The sequence below is a fragment of the Gallinula chloropus genome (assembly GCF_964237585.1).
Source record: "Gallinula chloropus genome assembly, chromosome: 3".
NCBI classification, from domain to species: Eukaryota; Metazoa; Chordata; class Aves; order Gruiformes; family Rallidae; genus Gallinula; species Gallinula chloropus.
The window spans coordinates 11,820,260-11,835,980 of NC_140087.1; the positions used below are offsets into that span (position 1 = coordinate 11,820,260).

The 15,721-nt window shown below is 49.1% G+C and overlaps 1 protein-coding gene across 1 annotated transcript in view; it reads left to right on the top strand.

The window, feature by feature from the left end:
• Positions 1–2,541: 2,541 nt before the first annotated feature.
• Positions 2,542–15,721, top strand: part of SCML4 (Scm polycomb group protein like 4) — a gene marked incomplete at its 3' end in the record, with an annotated part of 68,782 nt that continues 55,602 nt past the window's right edge. Inside the window, exon 1 of the mRNA XM_084262601.1 lies at positions 2,542–2,566. The remainder of the gene's footprint in view (positions 2,567–15,721) is intronic.

The following is a 15,721-nucleotide window of genomic DNA, read 5'->3' on the forward strand; positions in this document are numbered from 1 at the left end:
CAAAATTATACATGGCATAAACAACAACAGTGACAAAAAGGCAGAATTTCCAGTCCCCTCCCCAACATTTTGCTATTGTGTTGCATTACATTAATATCTTTTTTTTTTTGGTGAGAGGCCACAGCTGATGCCTCTGAGCTGTGCTGTGGTGCCAGCCTGCCCGTGCTAGATGACATCGGTAACGTGGCATGACACAACCAACAGCATCGGGTGTGACAAGCCACAGCAGCAACGCATCTGCTGAGGTGATGAGAAATGACAGGGACAGCCAAGGCTCATGCTCAAAATTTTAAACACCTTAAAAAGAGAAGACAGGCTTTTTAAAAGACCCTGTTGTGATTTTTCTTAATCATTAATGCTTTTTTTTTTCCCCAATTTATCCTGTTAGGAAACTTAAACCTGGAATTTGCATGGTGCTCCAGTTCCCTCCATGTTACTCTGGTATGGGAATCCATGTGTGCTGGCCCACTGACCTTGATTTTGTCAAAAAAAGAAAAAAGAAAAGAGAGAAGATGGAAAAAAGGGTGATTATGGGATTTTGCTGGGTTGAAGAGTGCTTGAGCTCTTCCTCATGCAGCGTGTTTGTGTTTCATACACCTGTAGTGGATGACAGAAACCAGTTGTTCCAATTTGATGCTGCTTGTACTTTTTTTTCCTACACCTACAATATCTGTCAAATTTCTATCAATGCAAGGAAAAAAACTCACACCAACAAATGCTGCCTTGTTTCTCCTGGATCCACCAAACATGTTTCTTTTAAATGTACAAAGTTTTCTCTAGCCATGAGCACAGAATCAAAGAATTGTAGGGGTTGGAAGGGATCTCAAGAGATCATCAAGTCCAACCCCCTAAATTATAGATATTTAGAAAGAAATAAACATCCCAGCCACCCTCCCATCGCTGTTCTGCTTGCTGGTGGCACGAGGCTGAGCATCCCACCTTGCACACAGTTGCTAGTGGGCAGATGCTTGCTATCCTCCCTGCTGCCAGGGAAGGGCACCAGCAAAGCCCCAGCTCTTCTTGGTATGGATAATTGTGGATCTTTCCTTGCTTTTCCTTCTCCCTTGGTAAGTGTAACAGGCTTAATGCTCACCTCATCTTCCACAGTGACAAGTTGATACTAACTCTCCTAAAGTCTTGTCCTGGTTCCGGCCAGGCCAGATTCAACCTCCCCAGGCAGCCAGCACAGGTGATCTGGGTTAGCACAGGTGAGCTGAGTTAGCCTGGGTTGTTTCTACACCACCTGACATCACTTCCCCATAAAAGGGGCTGGTCAGAGAGAGGTGATTTGGTACAGCTTCAGGACAAGAACTGGTCCTTGTTTCAGTGCCCATCTCAGGATTCAAAAAGCTGGGGTAGCAGTAGAGCATAGGACCCTTAATCCTAAGGTTGTGAGTGTGACCTAGCTCACTTGGGCTAACTCAGCTCACCTGTGATGACTGCTTGGGGAGGTTGACTCTGGCCTGGCCAGAACCAGGACAAACCTGTAAAGCCAGGCTGGCCCAAAACCAGCAGAACCAGTGACCACAGTCGCAAGCCCATCTCACAAGGCACTCACAGGAGCAGCAGCAGAGAGAGGTGAGCAGCATGTTTTGGCTTGCAATAAATACTGAGTAACAATATATGTGAGCGTGTGAAGTGGGCAATGGGGAGCTGTGCAACACTCGTAAACAACTGCGGCAAACCCCTTTGCCGGGATAATTTGATCTAGCACAGTCAATGGAGCATGGCAGGATTATTATGATCATTATTTATTACATGTAGCAAAGCTTTTTTTTTGGTAGGAAGAGCTGCTAGTGTGTACTAAACAAGGGAAGAGCAGGTGCCTTCTGTGATGGGTGACTGGAAACCACAGTGAAAAGCTGCTCCTGCATCCTGCCCAAATGCCACGGTATAGCTGTGATAATTCATTTTTCTACATCTTAGGGATGTAATCTCCTGGCTGTACCTGTAAGATTATCTGCACATCTGACTCTGTGTGTTTGTGTACAGGTGCATGTGTGTACATGTGAGCAGTACTGTACATGTGTTGCCAGCAAAAAAAAGACCCCACGTGCCATTCCCCTGATTTCCATGTAAATGATCCAAACCAAAGTGACCGGTCCTTCCCATCCGTGGCATCACGTAAGCTCAGCACTGGGCCGGGCTGCTGCAGGAGTGGGACAAAGGGCTGATGCTACAGTCCGGTTTCCATGGTGACAGAGGAGGGGTAGCGAAACCAGAAATGTTGCAAACACCCCTTCTGCTCATCGCAGCCCAATGCGCCTTATTGCGAAAGACACCGCTACTTGAGCGGGGAAGGGGGGGAGGACCAAGGGGTGGGGGGGAGAGTGGGGAGAGTCCAAATGCCTTTACCTTTCAGCTTGTGGAGTTTCTGAAATGAAAAGGAATGGCATTTTTTTCCCTCTCTCCGTGTAATCTACGGAGAGAAAGGAAACCCGCCGCGCAGGCCTCGTTCTCTGCGTGTGAAATGTGTGTGTTCTTTAAAAGGCAGTGGTTGGCTGCTTTTCCGGACATGATGTGGTTGAAGCTGTCATCGTAATGGAAATTCATTGCTGTAGCTATGGTAAATCGAGTTTTCTGCCTGTGCTGAATGCATTAGTCTAATGAGATGTTTGCAGCTGGAGAGCTGAGCTGCTGGAGACTTACACTGTGCTAAGAGACAGGGAGAAGATGGCTTTTGCTGGGCTCTCTGTGACTGTGCCGAAAGTCCTCTGCCCTCTGGGTCCCAGTGCCTGGGCTCTCTAAAGACACTGCTCAGTGCTTTAACCTGAGAGATAGGTAAGGGCAAAGCATGCTTCTTCTTCTCTGCCTGGTGTCTGTTGTTCAGCTGTGTCGGAGCAGTTCTCGTTCTGCTTGTCCTTACGGTAACTTTACGGCTCCCCAGCAAAGCACCCCTTTACTTAGCCCTGGGAGCACTTTGGGGCGAGGAGAGGGGTGGTGGATCGGTGTGTGTGTGTATATGTGTGTGTGCCTGTGTGCACACTAGTTGATGAAGACTTCTGACAGCAGAGCACTCTGCATGCCGAGCTGCTTCGGGCTCTTCCAAACCTGAATCTAAGCGAGGGGTTTTCTTGGGGGTTTCTTTGCTGCCAGGTAAATGCCTCTTCCATTTTAAGAGCAACTTATTTTGCAATATGCATAGCAGGCAGTATTTATATCACAGATTTTGGGGGTTTAGTGTAGTTCATAGAGCAATGAGTTTAAGTATAATGCCCTCATGCCTTCAAACCAGACGCTAAGTTGAATTTTTATCCTTAACTGAGAACCGAAGGGAGCGATGCTGTTTATACGCTGGGATATTTCCTTCAAGACTCATGGGCATCCAGCTTATTAGAGATGCTGAGGAGCACACTTTGCTGGAGTCGTTTCTGTTTGTCTTTTCAGGTGTTTTAAAGGTAACTTTGAGAGAGGAGAGAGGACAGAGCACCAGGCTGAAATGCGTGCATGCACCTGGCTAGCCCTGCCAGTCCCTCCCTAGCCCCCCAAGCCTCTGCTGCTGCCCCAGCCTGCATCACTGGTGGAGGGTGAAGCCCGGAGTGGTTCAGTGAGTAATTCAGCCTTTGAGATGCGGGAGCTGTTCCCTTTCTGTAGCTGGTTTCTCTGATGGGAAAAGAAGTTGCTGTTGGTGTTGGTGCATGCGAGGCTTGTGGCAGGAATCTGAAGTTAATTGGGCAAGCTGCAGAGGGAAACTTGTTCAGCTCCCTGCTGGGAGGGGGGATGCTGTTTGAGCCGGGGTGTATTTCAAGGGGCTTCCAAAGACATTTTGCTCAAGGATAGACCAAGGGCTTTTCAAATTGAATAAAGGTACAATGGGAAATGTAAAGCATGTGAAGGGGTGTGTGTGTGTAAGCAGCAAACACTTAGAAACTGTGGGGATGTTGCTATTTGTGGGAGTAGAGCTGGAGTCTAGAAAGTGTCTTTGTGCTACAGGAGTCCTTACAGCATCCTCCACCCTGCTGTGCTGCTGGTCTCTGGTCCAGCTAAGTGCACCGGGCTCAGCCAGCCAGTGGTGTAAATCAGCATAACTTCCTTGGCTCCTGCCTTGCCTGACACCTGCTGAGGATATGGCTTGGAGACAAGTTCAGGTTTTGTGGTCTTATTTAGACAAAGTGTCTCCCAGTCCTCTTTGGCTACGGGTGACTGAATTTTATTTCACGTGTCCCACTGACTTTCCCAATGAGGCCGAGCCCCTCTGCCCCATCATAAAAGTTATTTAGCCAGTGCATGTGCTTTTCAGATGAGAGAGGCTGGCAGGGGCACAAGGCTTTTGGTGATGGAGTGTGGAAGAGGGAGAAATATCTACCAGGAGGATAAGTACGTGTGCTGAATTAGATCAGACACTCTGCAGAAGGTATATTTGGAGAAATTTGTTGTTGGTATAGCACAGTAACTCTGATATTGCTGTTATTTTGTTTATTGGCAATGTTTAACTCGAGTACTTTACCATGTCTTGAGAGAGTGGGTAGGAAGAGGCAGTTTTCTTTCTTGGGCAATGAGCACCTTGCCCTGAGGTCTCTCACCTACTGGGAACACAGGACGGTACAGTACCTTGGTGGTGGTACCCTGAAAGAAGAAATTGCAGTAGGATGTTTTTTCCTCAGTCATTCCCTTAGCTCTCTGCTTTACACAAACATTTGGCTTTTTTTATTTTATATGTATATTTAAATAAAAGAAGTTTTAAAATAAACACTGTAGAGCACCCTGCCATGGTATGTGGGTGACACCCTGAGCTTCAGGAGGCTGAGATGTGACCTTACACAGATGTCTCCCTGGTACCTTCCCTCCTTCAAACTGAAGGTAACAAACAAAAAAAGGAAAAAAATCAAGGGAGGCCACAGGTTGTAGGGTGAATCAAGGAAGTGGGGAGTGGGATGGTTTGATGTTCACAGCTTGGGAAAAGGAGATGGGCAAACCCTCTCAGCTTGGCTCCTGCCCCCTATTCCACCCAGCCCTGCTGGGATGGGGCAGGCAAGCGAGGGTCTTGCTGTTGGGATGTGGGCTGCCCTCAGTGGGGAGGTATCCATCCTTGTCATGCTGGGACTTGTTGGAACTTTCATAGGCTCCCCCAGAACCCAGCTCTGATGGGAACTGACCTGAACCCCACAGTAGAAAAGGGGATGTTGTAACCAATTCCCCAGTGCAGTCAATCTATTCAGCATTATTCTGTATCACTCAGTCACCAGCATCACCACTTCTCACCCGGCTCTGACCAGAGGTACCTAGGGGCTCCTTTCCTACTGCAGCCTGGACTAGTGTGACTGAGGCAAGCTGATATTCCTAGCATCAGTTTGAAAGTGGCTGGGGTGCTTTAAACCAGAGACTGAGGCACGGTCCCCTCCTGCGAGCAGTGGGGAAGCCACACAAGCCTGGCAAACACAAGGTATAAAAGCACATCTCTGGCAAGGGAGACCTCAGGGAAGAGTTGGTGAGAGTGAGGCAGCAATGATTTCTGTTTAAAAATTGAATGAAGCAAAACACTTATATCTGATAACACTGAAGTCAGCAAAGCCCTGTTATCTTTAGGGGATTTTAGTCCACTTTCACAAAGTATACTTGATGGCATCATGGTGTTTTTTAAAGAAAAACATAATAATGAGGAAAAAAAACCCACCCCAATTCCCTAAAATCCTGCCCTACTTCTCTTCCTATAGCTTTAAAATGGTGCAAAGGAGGAGTCAGTTTTATTTACATAAAACACTCCCAGCTGAGTTCTCCGGCTGACCATTAAGAGCAGCTACTGTGGTATTTAACAGGTGATGGTCACCAGGGGCTCCCTGCAGTGGGAATGAATAATAATTGGTTTACTTATGCAAAGGAAAATATTCCAGGCTCACCTTAAAGGGAAAAATGAATTACCTGTATTAATTCTGTCGTAACAATTTGCCTCATGAGGAATTGGTTTTTCTGTGCAAAGGGAGCAAAAATGTTCTTTATTTTGCTGTATGTTAAAAGAACCTCCCCACCCTCACTCAACATCGTGAGTCAGATAGTTGGATGCTGCTCTGCCAAATAGAATCATGATGTGTGGGTGCATTAAAGGTACTGGTTAAATTTGCTATAGCCTAATAAAATTGCAAATAATTTACAATCTAAGGTAGCATCTTTCCAGCAAGTTTCCTATTGAGGAGTGAAGGAATTGACAAAGGAAAGGGTGATGTGCAGTGAAGGTGGGGCTAAATTTTACTAATTAAAGATCAAAACTTCTGATATTCTTTTTTTTTTAATAAAACCTTATAAAGATGATGAAACTGTAAGTCGTTCATTAAGATTGACTGCTCCCTTTAGGAACTAGTGTAAAGTTGGCCTGAATAAAGAATTGCCCAGAGAGAATGTGAATGTGTAATTATGTTCTGCTGAAGGATGAATAATTCCTCTTGAACCGAACCATTTGCTGTCACCCTGCAGTTTATCCTGACCCCATCTTTAAAGGTGATTCTCATCACACAGGAGAAATGGTGCTATAAATGCCAGCCTCTTGCTCCCTGCCCGTAAGAGTTTGTTGCTCTGTTCAGTTTGGGTGTGGGATGCAAAGGACGGGGTTCCCTGTCCATGCCCAGCTGGCAGTGGGGCCAGGAACACACCTCTGCTTTCCTGCTCCTCTTACCTGGCATGTGTGGATGCCGGTGTGCTTGGCATTTGAAATGTCAGGGGCTTGCACAGGGGCCAGCTGTTGCTCCTGTTGCATCAAATATTTGTGTATGTGGGGCTCCCAGGAGTATTCCTCAGCATTTTCTTGGTTTTACAATAGGTGTGGCTGAACTGAGCATTTGGGGGTGCACCCTTAATTGCTCTCAGCACTTTGGTTAGCGTACTCATCACAGATGCTCTGCTCCCTCTGGCATTGTGGTGTGTGTGGACCCTGGGTGCCTGCCCAGTTCTGCTGTGGCTGGGGGCAGGAGGGAAGGGGGCTGCAGGGCAGGAGAAAGCCCAGTCTCTAATTCTGTTGTCAACCCTGTGCTGGTGTGCAGGCATTGTCCACCTTTCTGCCACCATGCTGCACCTCCTGGGTGATGGGTGGCTGGATAAGGCTACCTGCAGCTTTAACCCACATCTGGAACTGGTGCTGCACCCAAAGTGGTAACTGGCTCTGTGTGCTGCCTCCTGCCTTGGCACAGGGGAGCAGTGGCTGCTCAGCTGCTGGGGTGCTGCTAGTACCCATGGGAGCCTGGTTTTCCTAGGGAGAGCTGCAAAGGGTTAACCCCGCAGCATGGGCAGCTGTGTGTGCGAGGGGCTCTCAGTGATGGTGCATGTTAGCCCCCTCCTGCTAGCAGAAGGAAGCTGCCACATGCCCATAACACAGGAGAAGTCCTTGGAGACCTGAAAGCCTCCAGTGAGTTCCTCCTGCCAAGGAGGACACCTCAGACAGGTAAGTTTTTAACCCAAGACCTTGTCTTGTGACACTGGCAGCTTTGAGAACTGTGGTCGTTGTGATCCCAAGAGGCTCCAGCAAATGCTGAGGTACTCTGTAAATTCATGGTCAGAGGGAATGTGTCACTCAAACTGCAAGTCTGTCAAAGCAGGAGAGAGGAAAGGTGGGAGTGTGGGACCAGCACTGGTCCCATTTGCTGGGTGTCCCACTGTCATCTTCTGTCCCCTTGACACAAAACCAGTCTCTAAGGAGCCTTTCTTCTCCCTGAGTGCCTCCTGCTGCTCCTTGGCCCCACAGCATGACCTGGATTTGGGGCAGAGCTGTGGGGCTGGCACTTGCACACTGCAAGGGTTGGTGGAGGCTATTCCTAGGCAGGCAGCAGAGGGGCAGAGAGATGCTAGGACAGGCATGAGCAGGTTTGGGGTGGAGGTTCTGCTTTATGAAGTCAGGGTGTAAAATGGTCTGATTTCCATGGTACACATCGGAGGTTTGCAGCCATCTGCATCAGTGGGCACTGTGGGGAGAGAAATGTGCCTCAAGGGAGAGAGCAAAGATTTGGGAGGGGGCTTCAAACCTGGCCAGAGCCAGTAGTTAGAAGAAATTTTGAAAGGAGAGACAGTCACTGAACAGGGAAAAGGGGAGCTCTGGGGTCTCAGCTGAGGACAAACCCAAAGGACAGCATTAGAAGAGGGGATTCCCCATTAAGGACAGAGACTACTTGGTATTCTTTGTGTCCGATGACACTTTTGTTTGGGGCTGAGCTGCTGCTCCTGGCCCTCCCAGGCTGTCCTGTGGTGGTGCTGCCTGCTCTGTCTTGGTTCACACCTGGCTCTGCAGGGAGATGCCTGCATGCCCTCAAGCTCAGACAGAGGCACCAGGTCAGAGCCCATACGGGAATGCTGGAAAGACCTCAGGGTTTTTTTGGTGACTCCTATTGAGAAGCCATAGAAATAGGGATGCAGCTCAGCAGAGTGCTGTGGAGTCCAATGGTGGATAAGGCTGCCTAACTTACTTGCTCATGGAAGTATGCAGACATGTATGGGGAATGTGCACAGGAGCCATCCTATTGAGCTGTGAAACAGGTAGAGAATTTCCTCTTGTTTTCCATCTAAAAGAATAAACAAGTGATTCAGTGTTACTTAATTTTTTTACCACTAGGAGGAAATGTCTTGTTGAGGACACATCCATTTGATGTGGCATCTTAAAAATCTTACATGGGGAACTGAAGGAGGACTTCAGTAACAACCTATCTGGTGCATTTTTAACATCTGTTTGCCATAGAAGTGTCTTTCCTCTGCCTCAGGAAATTGCAGACCTGGGGAGGACTCTTCTTTTGCAAACACCCAGTGCAGCTTCTAAAGAGAGGATCTGTGAGAAGACATGGCATAAAAGGTGTCTCTCCCTTTTCCCTGCACCAGGCCCTGTGAAAGGAAGGGGTCACCTTTTGGTGCCAGGAAAAGAGGGATTTGCAGTGAGTGGCCCATCTTTTCAAGGTGAGCATGGTCCTTTCCTGCAGCTGGGGAGGTGGTGAGAGAACCAGTGGAGATGGTGCATGGCCCTACTCTGTCCCTGGGGACGGGAAGGACCCCAGTGCCATCAGCAGGGATCAGCAATGCAACAAACAGAGCTTTGGTGTGTATGGGTAGCAAGCACACACAGAGAGAGTAAAAATAAATAGAAAAGAGGGTGTCTTCAAGAAACTGTTGGTGATCACTATTTATGCGTATGTGGAGACCCAGTACCCTTCCCCCCCCGTTGCCTTAAAAAAATGTTTATAGCATTTATCTCCCAATTTCATCTGGCAGCCTCCATCTATTTCCCTATAAACGATGAATGAGAGATGTGCCTAGTAACTGTCTCTTATGGCTCAGTAAATACTTGAATTTATTTGCATATTAAGTCGGCCGCGTTTCTGTCGCGCTCGCTAAATGCAGCAACATGAGATACTACAGAGGAGGCTGGTCGGCCATTAACGTGCCCAGGATTTATGTGAATGACTCCCTTTAACATTAATGGAAGTTATCTACACAAATCGCCTTCCAATGGGGGAATAGCCCATAATGTATGTAAATACACATTACTCACTGCTGGTTAGTCGTTCAAGGGGATGCTCTCTCAGCCACTGCTTTGGTGCTGCTGACACTCATCAGTTTTCCTTAACGTGCAGGAAGGGAGGGTGCTGCTTGCTTAGGGTTGGCACACACTTGGAGGTGGCTGCAGTTCCTCAGGCTTCGGTGGGACCTGGGAAAACTGCTTTTCAGGGTTGAGTCCCTGCTGAACCAGTGTCCAGTGTGGGAGCAGCTCTGCTGGCTGGGATACCAGAGCCAGGAGAAGGTGAGTTTTGCTGTCTCTCAAACTACTGTTGTGTCTGGGTAAGGCATTCCTTGTTCCCCACCTGAAGGCTCTGCTTCCCACCCTGATATTTGGGGGTGAGGGGTGGGTGTTGACCCTTCTGGTTTTGTCAGGCTCGGCTCTCCTGCCATTTATTCTCTTGCCTGGGAGGTCACACTCACACAGGTCAGTGAGCAGCGTAAGGCTCTATCCATGCATGAAGTGTGTTACGTCTCCCTTCCAAAAAAAGAGACATCCCTTGGATGGGAGGACCAGGAGTTAGGCTGCTGGCTGCCCAGAGCACTTGGGGGCCACTGGGCCCTGCCTTGCTGTGGAGGCTGCAGACATGGGCAAAGTGTGTTCTGGGGAGAAACCAGCTTTTCTCTCCCTTTGCTTGTCTATTTCTTGCCTTTCCTGCCTGGGTGAAAGGCAGTGGTGTGTCTGGGGGATGGAAGTCCTGCTGTGCCCTCAGCTTGGCTCAAAAACCTTTGCACAAGCAGGACAGGAGGGGTGTGCGGTGAAGGCAGAAGTCTGTTACCCACCTGCCTCTCAGCCCTGCCTGCTCCCCAGGGTGGCTGAGAACTGGAGCAGGTATTTCCTTTTCTTCTTTGCAATCATGTGTCTGATTTTGGGCTGGGAACAGAGCTGAGTTTCATGGTGCATGTTAGAGGGACTCCATGGCTGAAAATCCGCAAGCCCTGGTGAGGTGGAGCTGTGCTGTTTCTCAGAGGTGTGTTTTAATCCAAACTTGCTCTTTCTAGAGGTCCCTGGGCCCAGCTTACCTCCTGCAGCCCTCTGCTGAGTTAGCATGGGTGCAGGTATTGCCTTGGGGCCAGGATGGGGAGCCCTTCTCTTGGCTTTGCAGTGAGGGCTGGGACTGGGATTGGGACTGGACAGCCAAAAGTTGCTGTTCCCTGAGCTGTCTCTGCTGAAAAAGATGCTCCCAGCTTTCTGGCTGGGCTTGTCTTCCCCACCAGCCCTTTCTGCTCAGCCCTAAAGCCCTGCGTAGCATTGAGCATCTTCTTTGTGTTGTTGGCCGGAGGAGACAGAAGCCAGGAAGGTGAACAATCGAAATCTCATGGTAAGAGGACAAGATCCAGGGGACACTTCATCCTTGTGTGCACATGGTACTGCTGGCCCATTGCTTAGGAGGCAGCTCGTAGGTCTGATAGTCCAGGGCTTGCAGAATCACAGACTGACAGGGGTTGGAGGGGACCTCTGGAGATCACCTAGTCCAACCTCCCGTGCCAGAGCAGGATCACCTACAGCAGGTTGCACAGGATGGGTTCTGAGTATCTCTAGAGAAGGAGATTCCACAACCTCTCTGGGCAGCCTGTCCCAGGGCTCTGCCACCCTCACAATAGAGAAGTTCCTCCTTGTGTTTAGGTGGAACTTCCTATATTCAATTGTATGCCCGTTGCCTCTTGTCCTGGCACTGGGCACCACTGAAAAAAGACTGACCCCATCCTCCTGACACCCACCCCTCAAGTATTTATAAGCATTGATAAGTTTCTTCAGTCTCCTCTAGGCTGAAAAGTCTCAAGTCTCTTTGGAGCCCTCTTTAGTACCCTCTCTAGCAGCTACTTACCACTTGTTTTATCCTTTATTGTGTTTATTGGACACACATCAATGTGTCTTGTTCCTTATGGGCTTGTAGTTATCTTAGGCTGCTGTAATATCCTTCTTAGAACCCCAGCTTCCTGTGTGATGCTAAAGAAAAAGAAAAGCATAGCTCTTCTCTCTGCAGCTGATGTGAAGGTAAATTTGCTCTGAAACAAAGAAAGAACTCAAGTGGTTAGGCTGATGTGGCCCATCACAGTGTTACTGTTTCAGCCTGTTTCCAGTGCAGCTCCACACTCTCTCCATTGGGCAGTCTCACATCCTCACAGGCCTGGCAAGGTGCCCAGCACCCCTCACCCTGGGCTCAGGGCTGGGCAGCAAAACCACCCCTCACCCCAGAGCTGGCTGAGAGAGCCCATGGCAGTGAGAATGCAGTGTTTGTGCTGTGAGGTGCTTGGGTGCCAGGATGTTTGCTCCACTCACCTCTGCCGAGCGGGTAGTCCTGTCTTGCCCCGTCCCCACAGGGCTGCAGGCCAGAGCTGTGCTGCTGGCCCATGCCAGCCCTCTGGGATGGTTGGGTTTGAGTTGTCTGGTGCTGGGGGAGGGGGGGAGACTCCTGGGAGAAACCCTCAACTTCAGAGATGTTTTTATTAACAAGAATATTAGAGATGGTGAAATTCCTGCGATCTCAGATGTTTCACAACTGATATTAAATTCACCTGTCAGCAGTTGCTGCCTATGATTTCTAATTAAATGTGGTTATTAAGCTGGGAGACAATATTGCAAAAAATGATGATTGATCTCTTATCCTTGGCCATTCTTCTTACACAATTAGCGGCGGCGGCCTCTGTTGACAACAGGGACTGATGCTGAGCTGGCAAAGAAACTTGGCCACTTGTCATTGCCAAAAAGAAAGATCTGCTCAGGTGAGCTACCATTAACCTGTGGCAGGGATTTTGCCTCTCTGCCAGCTTAGATTGCGGGCAGCAAGAAAGTCTGTCCAGGGGAGGGTGGGTGCAGGTATTTCTGTACCCAGGAAGGCAGGAGGCTGCCCCATGCTGAGGGAAAAAAACAAACGATGCTTGGGGTGTGTGGTCTGAAGGGAGGCCAGCAGAACATCCTCTGCTGTGCAATGGGGAGCGCAGGACTGGCTGAGGCTTCTGGTGGGTGATTTATTCTAATTAATTTGGAAGCTGGGGAGTTGTCCCAAACTCATTAATATTTAGCTCTGGAGATATGGAAGTATCACGCATGAGGACATATGGGAGGAGAGGTGAGCATGTCAGAGCCCATCATCCCACCTGGGTGCGAGCCTCAGAGCAGGCAGGGAAAGGCGTGAGGCTCCAGCCCCTCTCGCGTGCCTGTGGGCACCTGGGGCACAGCTCAAAGAGTGCAGCTGACAGCGAGCCCAGCGGGGTGCTGTGCTGAGGGAAGTGGTCCCTGGGGCCAAAGAGGGGGGCAGAGTGTGCCAGAGCAGGCAAAAATTGCCTTGCATGCCAACCCCTGTGCTTCAGGACATCGCAAGAGACAGCCTTCCCAAGCATCCCTTGAGGTTATAGAAACAGGTGATACATGGGTCCAGTGGCAACACAGGGCTGTGATTGCCCCTGAGCTATTTCTGCCATTGCCAGTAGGTGGATGTGTGTGTGTGACCATGGGGGCACTCGTGCCTGGCACCTCAGCAGCTAAGAGAAGGTGCAGAGGAGCTGGAAATGGTGATCTTGCTGTGTGCCCAGCCTCTGTCCCAGGCTGTGACTGCAAATTTAATTACTGCTTGATTAAGAAGTGTTGCTAGTCAGAGGTATTTCAATAATTATTGTTAGTAAGTCTGGGAGTCGGTGCTCTACTTCTTTATCTTTTTTCTTTTTATTTCTTTTTTTTTTCTCCCAACAGAGAAATAAATGGCAACAGAATAAATAAATGAAGTCAGCCTCTGAAAAGGTCACATTTGCCTACAGTCACAGTCAATGTGCCAGTTTCTTATGCTAATTTTGGGACATGGAAAAGCTTGACACTGTGGTCTTGCTGCCTGGTGATTGCTAGGGAGGACAGCTCAGGCTGGTCAGTGCAGCGGAGTTAAAGCATTGGGAGGGAAATGATGAGCAGGGAGGACCAGGAGCACGTGCTCTGTAAGGGAGCACAAAATTAGAGGGAAGTGGAAGGAAAAAGAAATATATAAAGTCTGAAATCCTTCCAGGTGTTTGAGAGGCTCCATTCGTCATGTGCTGTGGATGGCACCGTGCCACAGCCCCTCACAGGCTCTCTGCAAGCACGGAAGATCTCTCAATGAAGTATGTTAAAATCATCTCTTCTCAGAGATGACAAAGGAGCTAAGAAAGCTTGGGGGAGGGGAAAATGGATGGACTCTGAGTGGAGAAAAGGGCTTCAGACAAAGAATTTGGGGAGTAATGATGACATTGGTGGGAACCTGGAGGTGCTTAGGGAGGGCTCTGGGTTGGGGGGATTTCTAGAATGGAGGAGCAGAGCAGACCACACCACACCACCTTCCTGGCTGTGGCTCACACAGGCACCCTGAGTGCTTCTCACTGAGAAGCTCAGCAGATGATGGAGGTCTTCCTTCCTGGGGCAATACAGGTGCCACCAGTTGTGTCTGTGTTTTGCTTCTGCAGTGATTCATGTACTGGGACAGTCCTCAGATACTGAGTGGCTCCCAGAGCTCTGCTGCCACTGAGCACAAGCTCCTCTGCACTAATCAGTGTATGATGCAGTGGTGACTGTTGTCAGGCTCAAAGCTGCCATGTGCCTCAGTCTGCGCATGGAACAACCCCAGGTATTTCCCTAGAGCTGTGATGAGGTGTCTTTCCTACTTGAACTGTCCCCTTTAGAAGAAATGTGGCCAGGAACAGAAGGCATTGTCATTCACTGCTAGAAATCTCCTGCCAAATTTGTAGTACAGACCTAGAAAATATGACAATAACAGCACCTCAGTAAACACTTTGATGTATTTATTGTGGAGACAAAAAGAAATCAGTGTGCAGGGAGTGGGTAGGCAATAATGAGCTCTTCTCTGATCCCACAGAGCAGTTTTGGAGGCTTAAGCTGGTCTGCAAGAACATATATGCCTTCTGCTAGTGTTGTATTGCTGTCACCAATGAGCGTTGGAACTCCTCGGGGGCCAAACTTCGTGATTCAGTTCCATAACATGTCTGAAAGCTTTCTGTGAGTTTCTTTCAGAGCTGGTTTGGAAGTGACAGAATCACAGACTTATGGGGGTTGGAAGGGACCTCTGGAGATCATCTAGTCCGACCTCCCTGTCAGAGCAGGATCGCCTAGAGCAGGGTGCATGGGACGTCACCTGCAAGAACAAACCAACTGAAAATTCATTCAGTGGCACCTTTTACCTGGGATGTGGGTTGGTTTTTTTTAAAGACCAGGAGAAGCAGACATTTAATCAGGACAGTTTTGCAAAATCTCTTGCCTGAGGTATACGGGTGTCGAGACACCAGCCAACTGGAGTGGTTTTGTTTCGAGTATTGAGTTTCCAGGTGATGAAAACAGGGTTGTCGCCAAACACAATGTAAAAGTCATCTAGAAAACAGGAAATGGTGGTTCACTGGAGGGGGAAATGGATCAAAACAGCCCTGAAAAGTGAAGGTTCTATGCTTATTTAGAAAATGAGTTACAGATACAATCAAGCAGGGGTGAACTTTACTCTTGGGTGCTGCATGCGTTAGTAGCCAGCCCTGGTTAGCAATGCTTTGCTCCCCGGCCGCAGTGAGTCAAACCTTGCTAACCTGCCAGGGCTGTTCCCAGGGCTCTGTCCTAGGTCTGGGATATTTTGCGGTTTCCCAGCATGTTTCTTATTCCAGCTACGTCTGCTCTGTGTCTCGTGAGCCACCTGCAGCTGCCCCCAGAGACAGATGCAGCATCCGTGCAGACAGCAAGCATGTGAGAGGCCAGAGCTTGCCTTCCCAAAGAGGGATGTGCCAGGGCAAAGCCATAGAATCACCAAGGTCAGAAAGGACCTTCAAGATCATCAATCTGACTGTGAGCCCTGTGCCACCGTAACCACTACACCACCTCCTGAAGCGCCTTGTCTACCTGTTTTTTAAACACCCTCATGGACAGCGACTCCACCACCATCCTGGGCAGCCTGTTCCAACACCTCACCACTCTTTCAGTGAAGCAATTTTTCCTAATATCCAGTCTGAACCTCCTCTGGTGCAATTTGAGACCATTTCCTCTTGTCCTGTTGCTAGTCAATGGGGAGAAGAGGCCAACACCCACCTCACCACAACCTCCTGTCAGGTAGCTGCAGAGAGCAATATGGTCTCCCCTCAGCCTCCCCTTTTCTCTAGGCTGAACAGCCCCAGCTCCCTCAGCCTCTCCTCATAAGACCTGTCAGAGCTGACAGCCTGAAACGTTGCCACCGAGCTCCTCCAGCCTGCCCAGTGGTCACACGGGCCCCAGAGTTTTTCTTCTGAGGTGGGAAGCAGT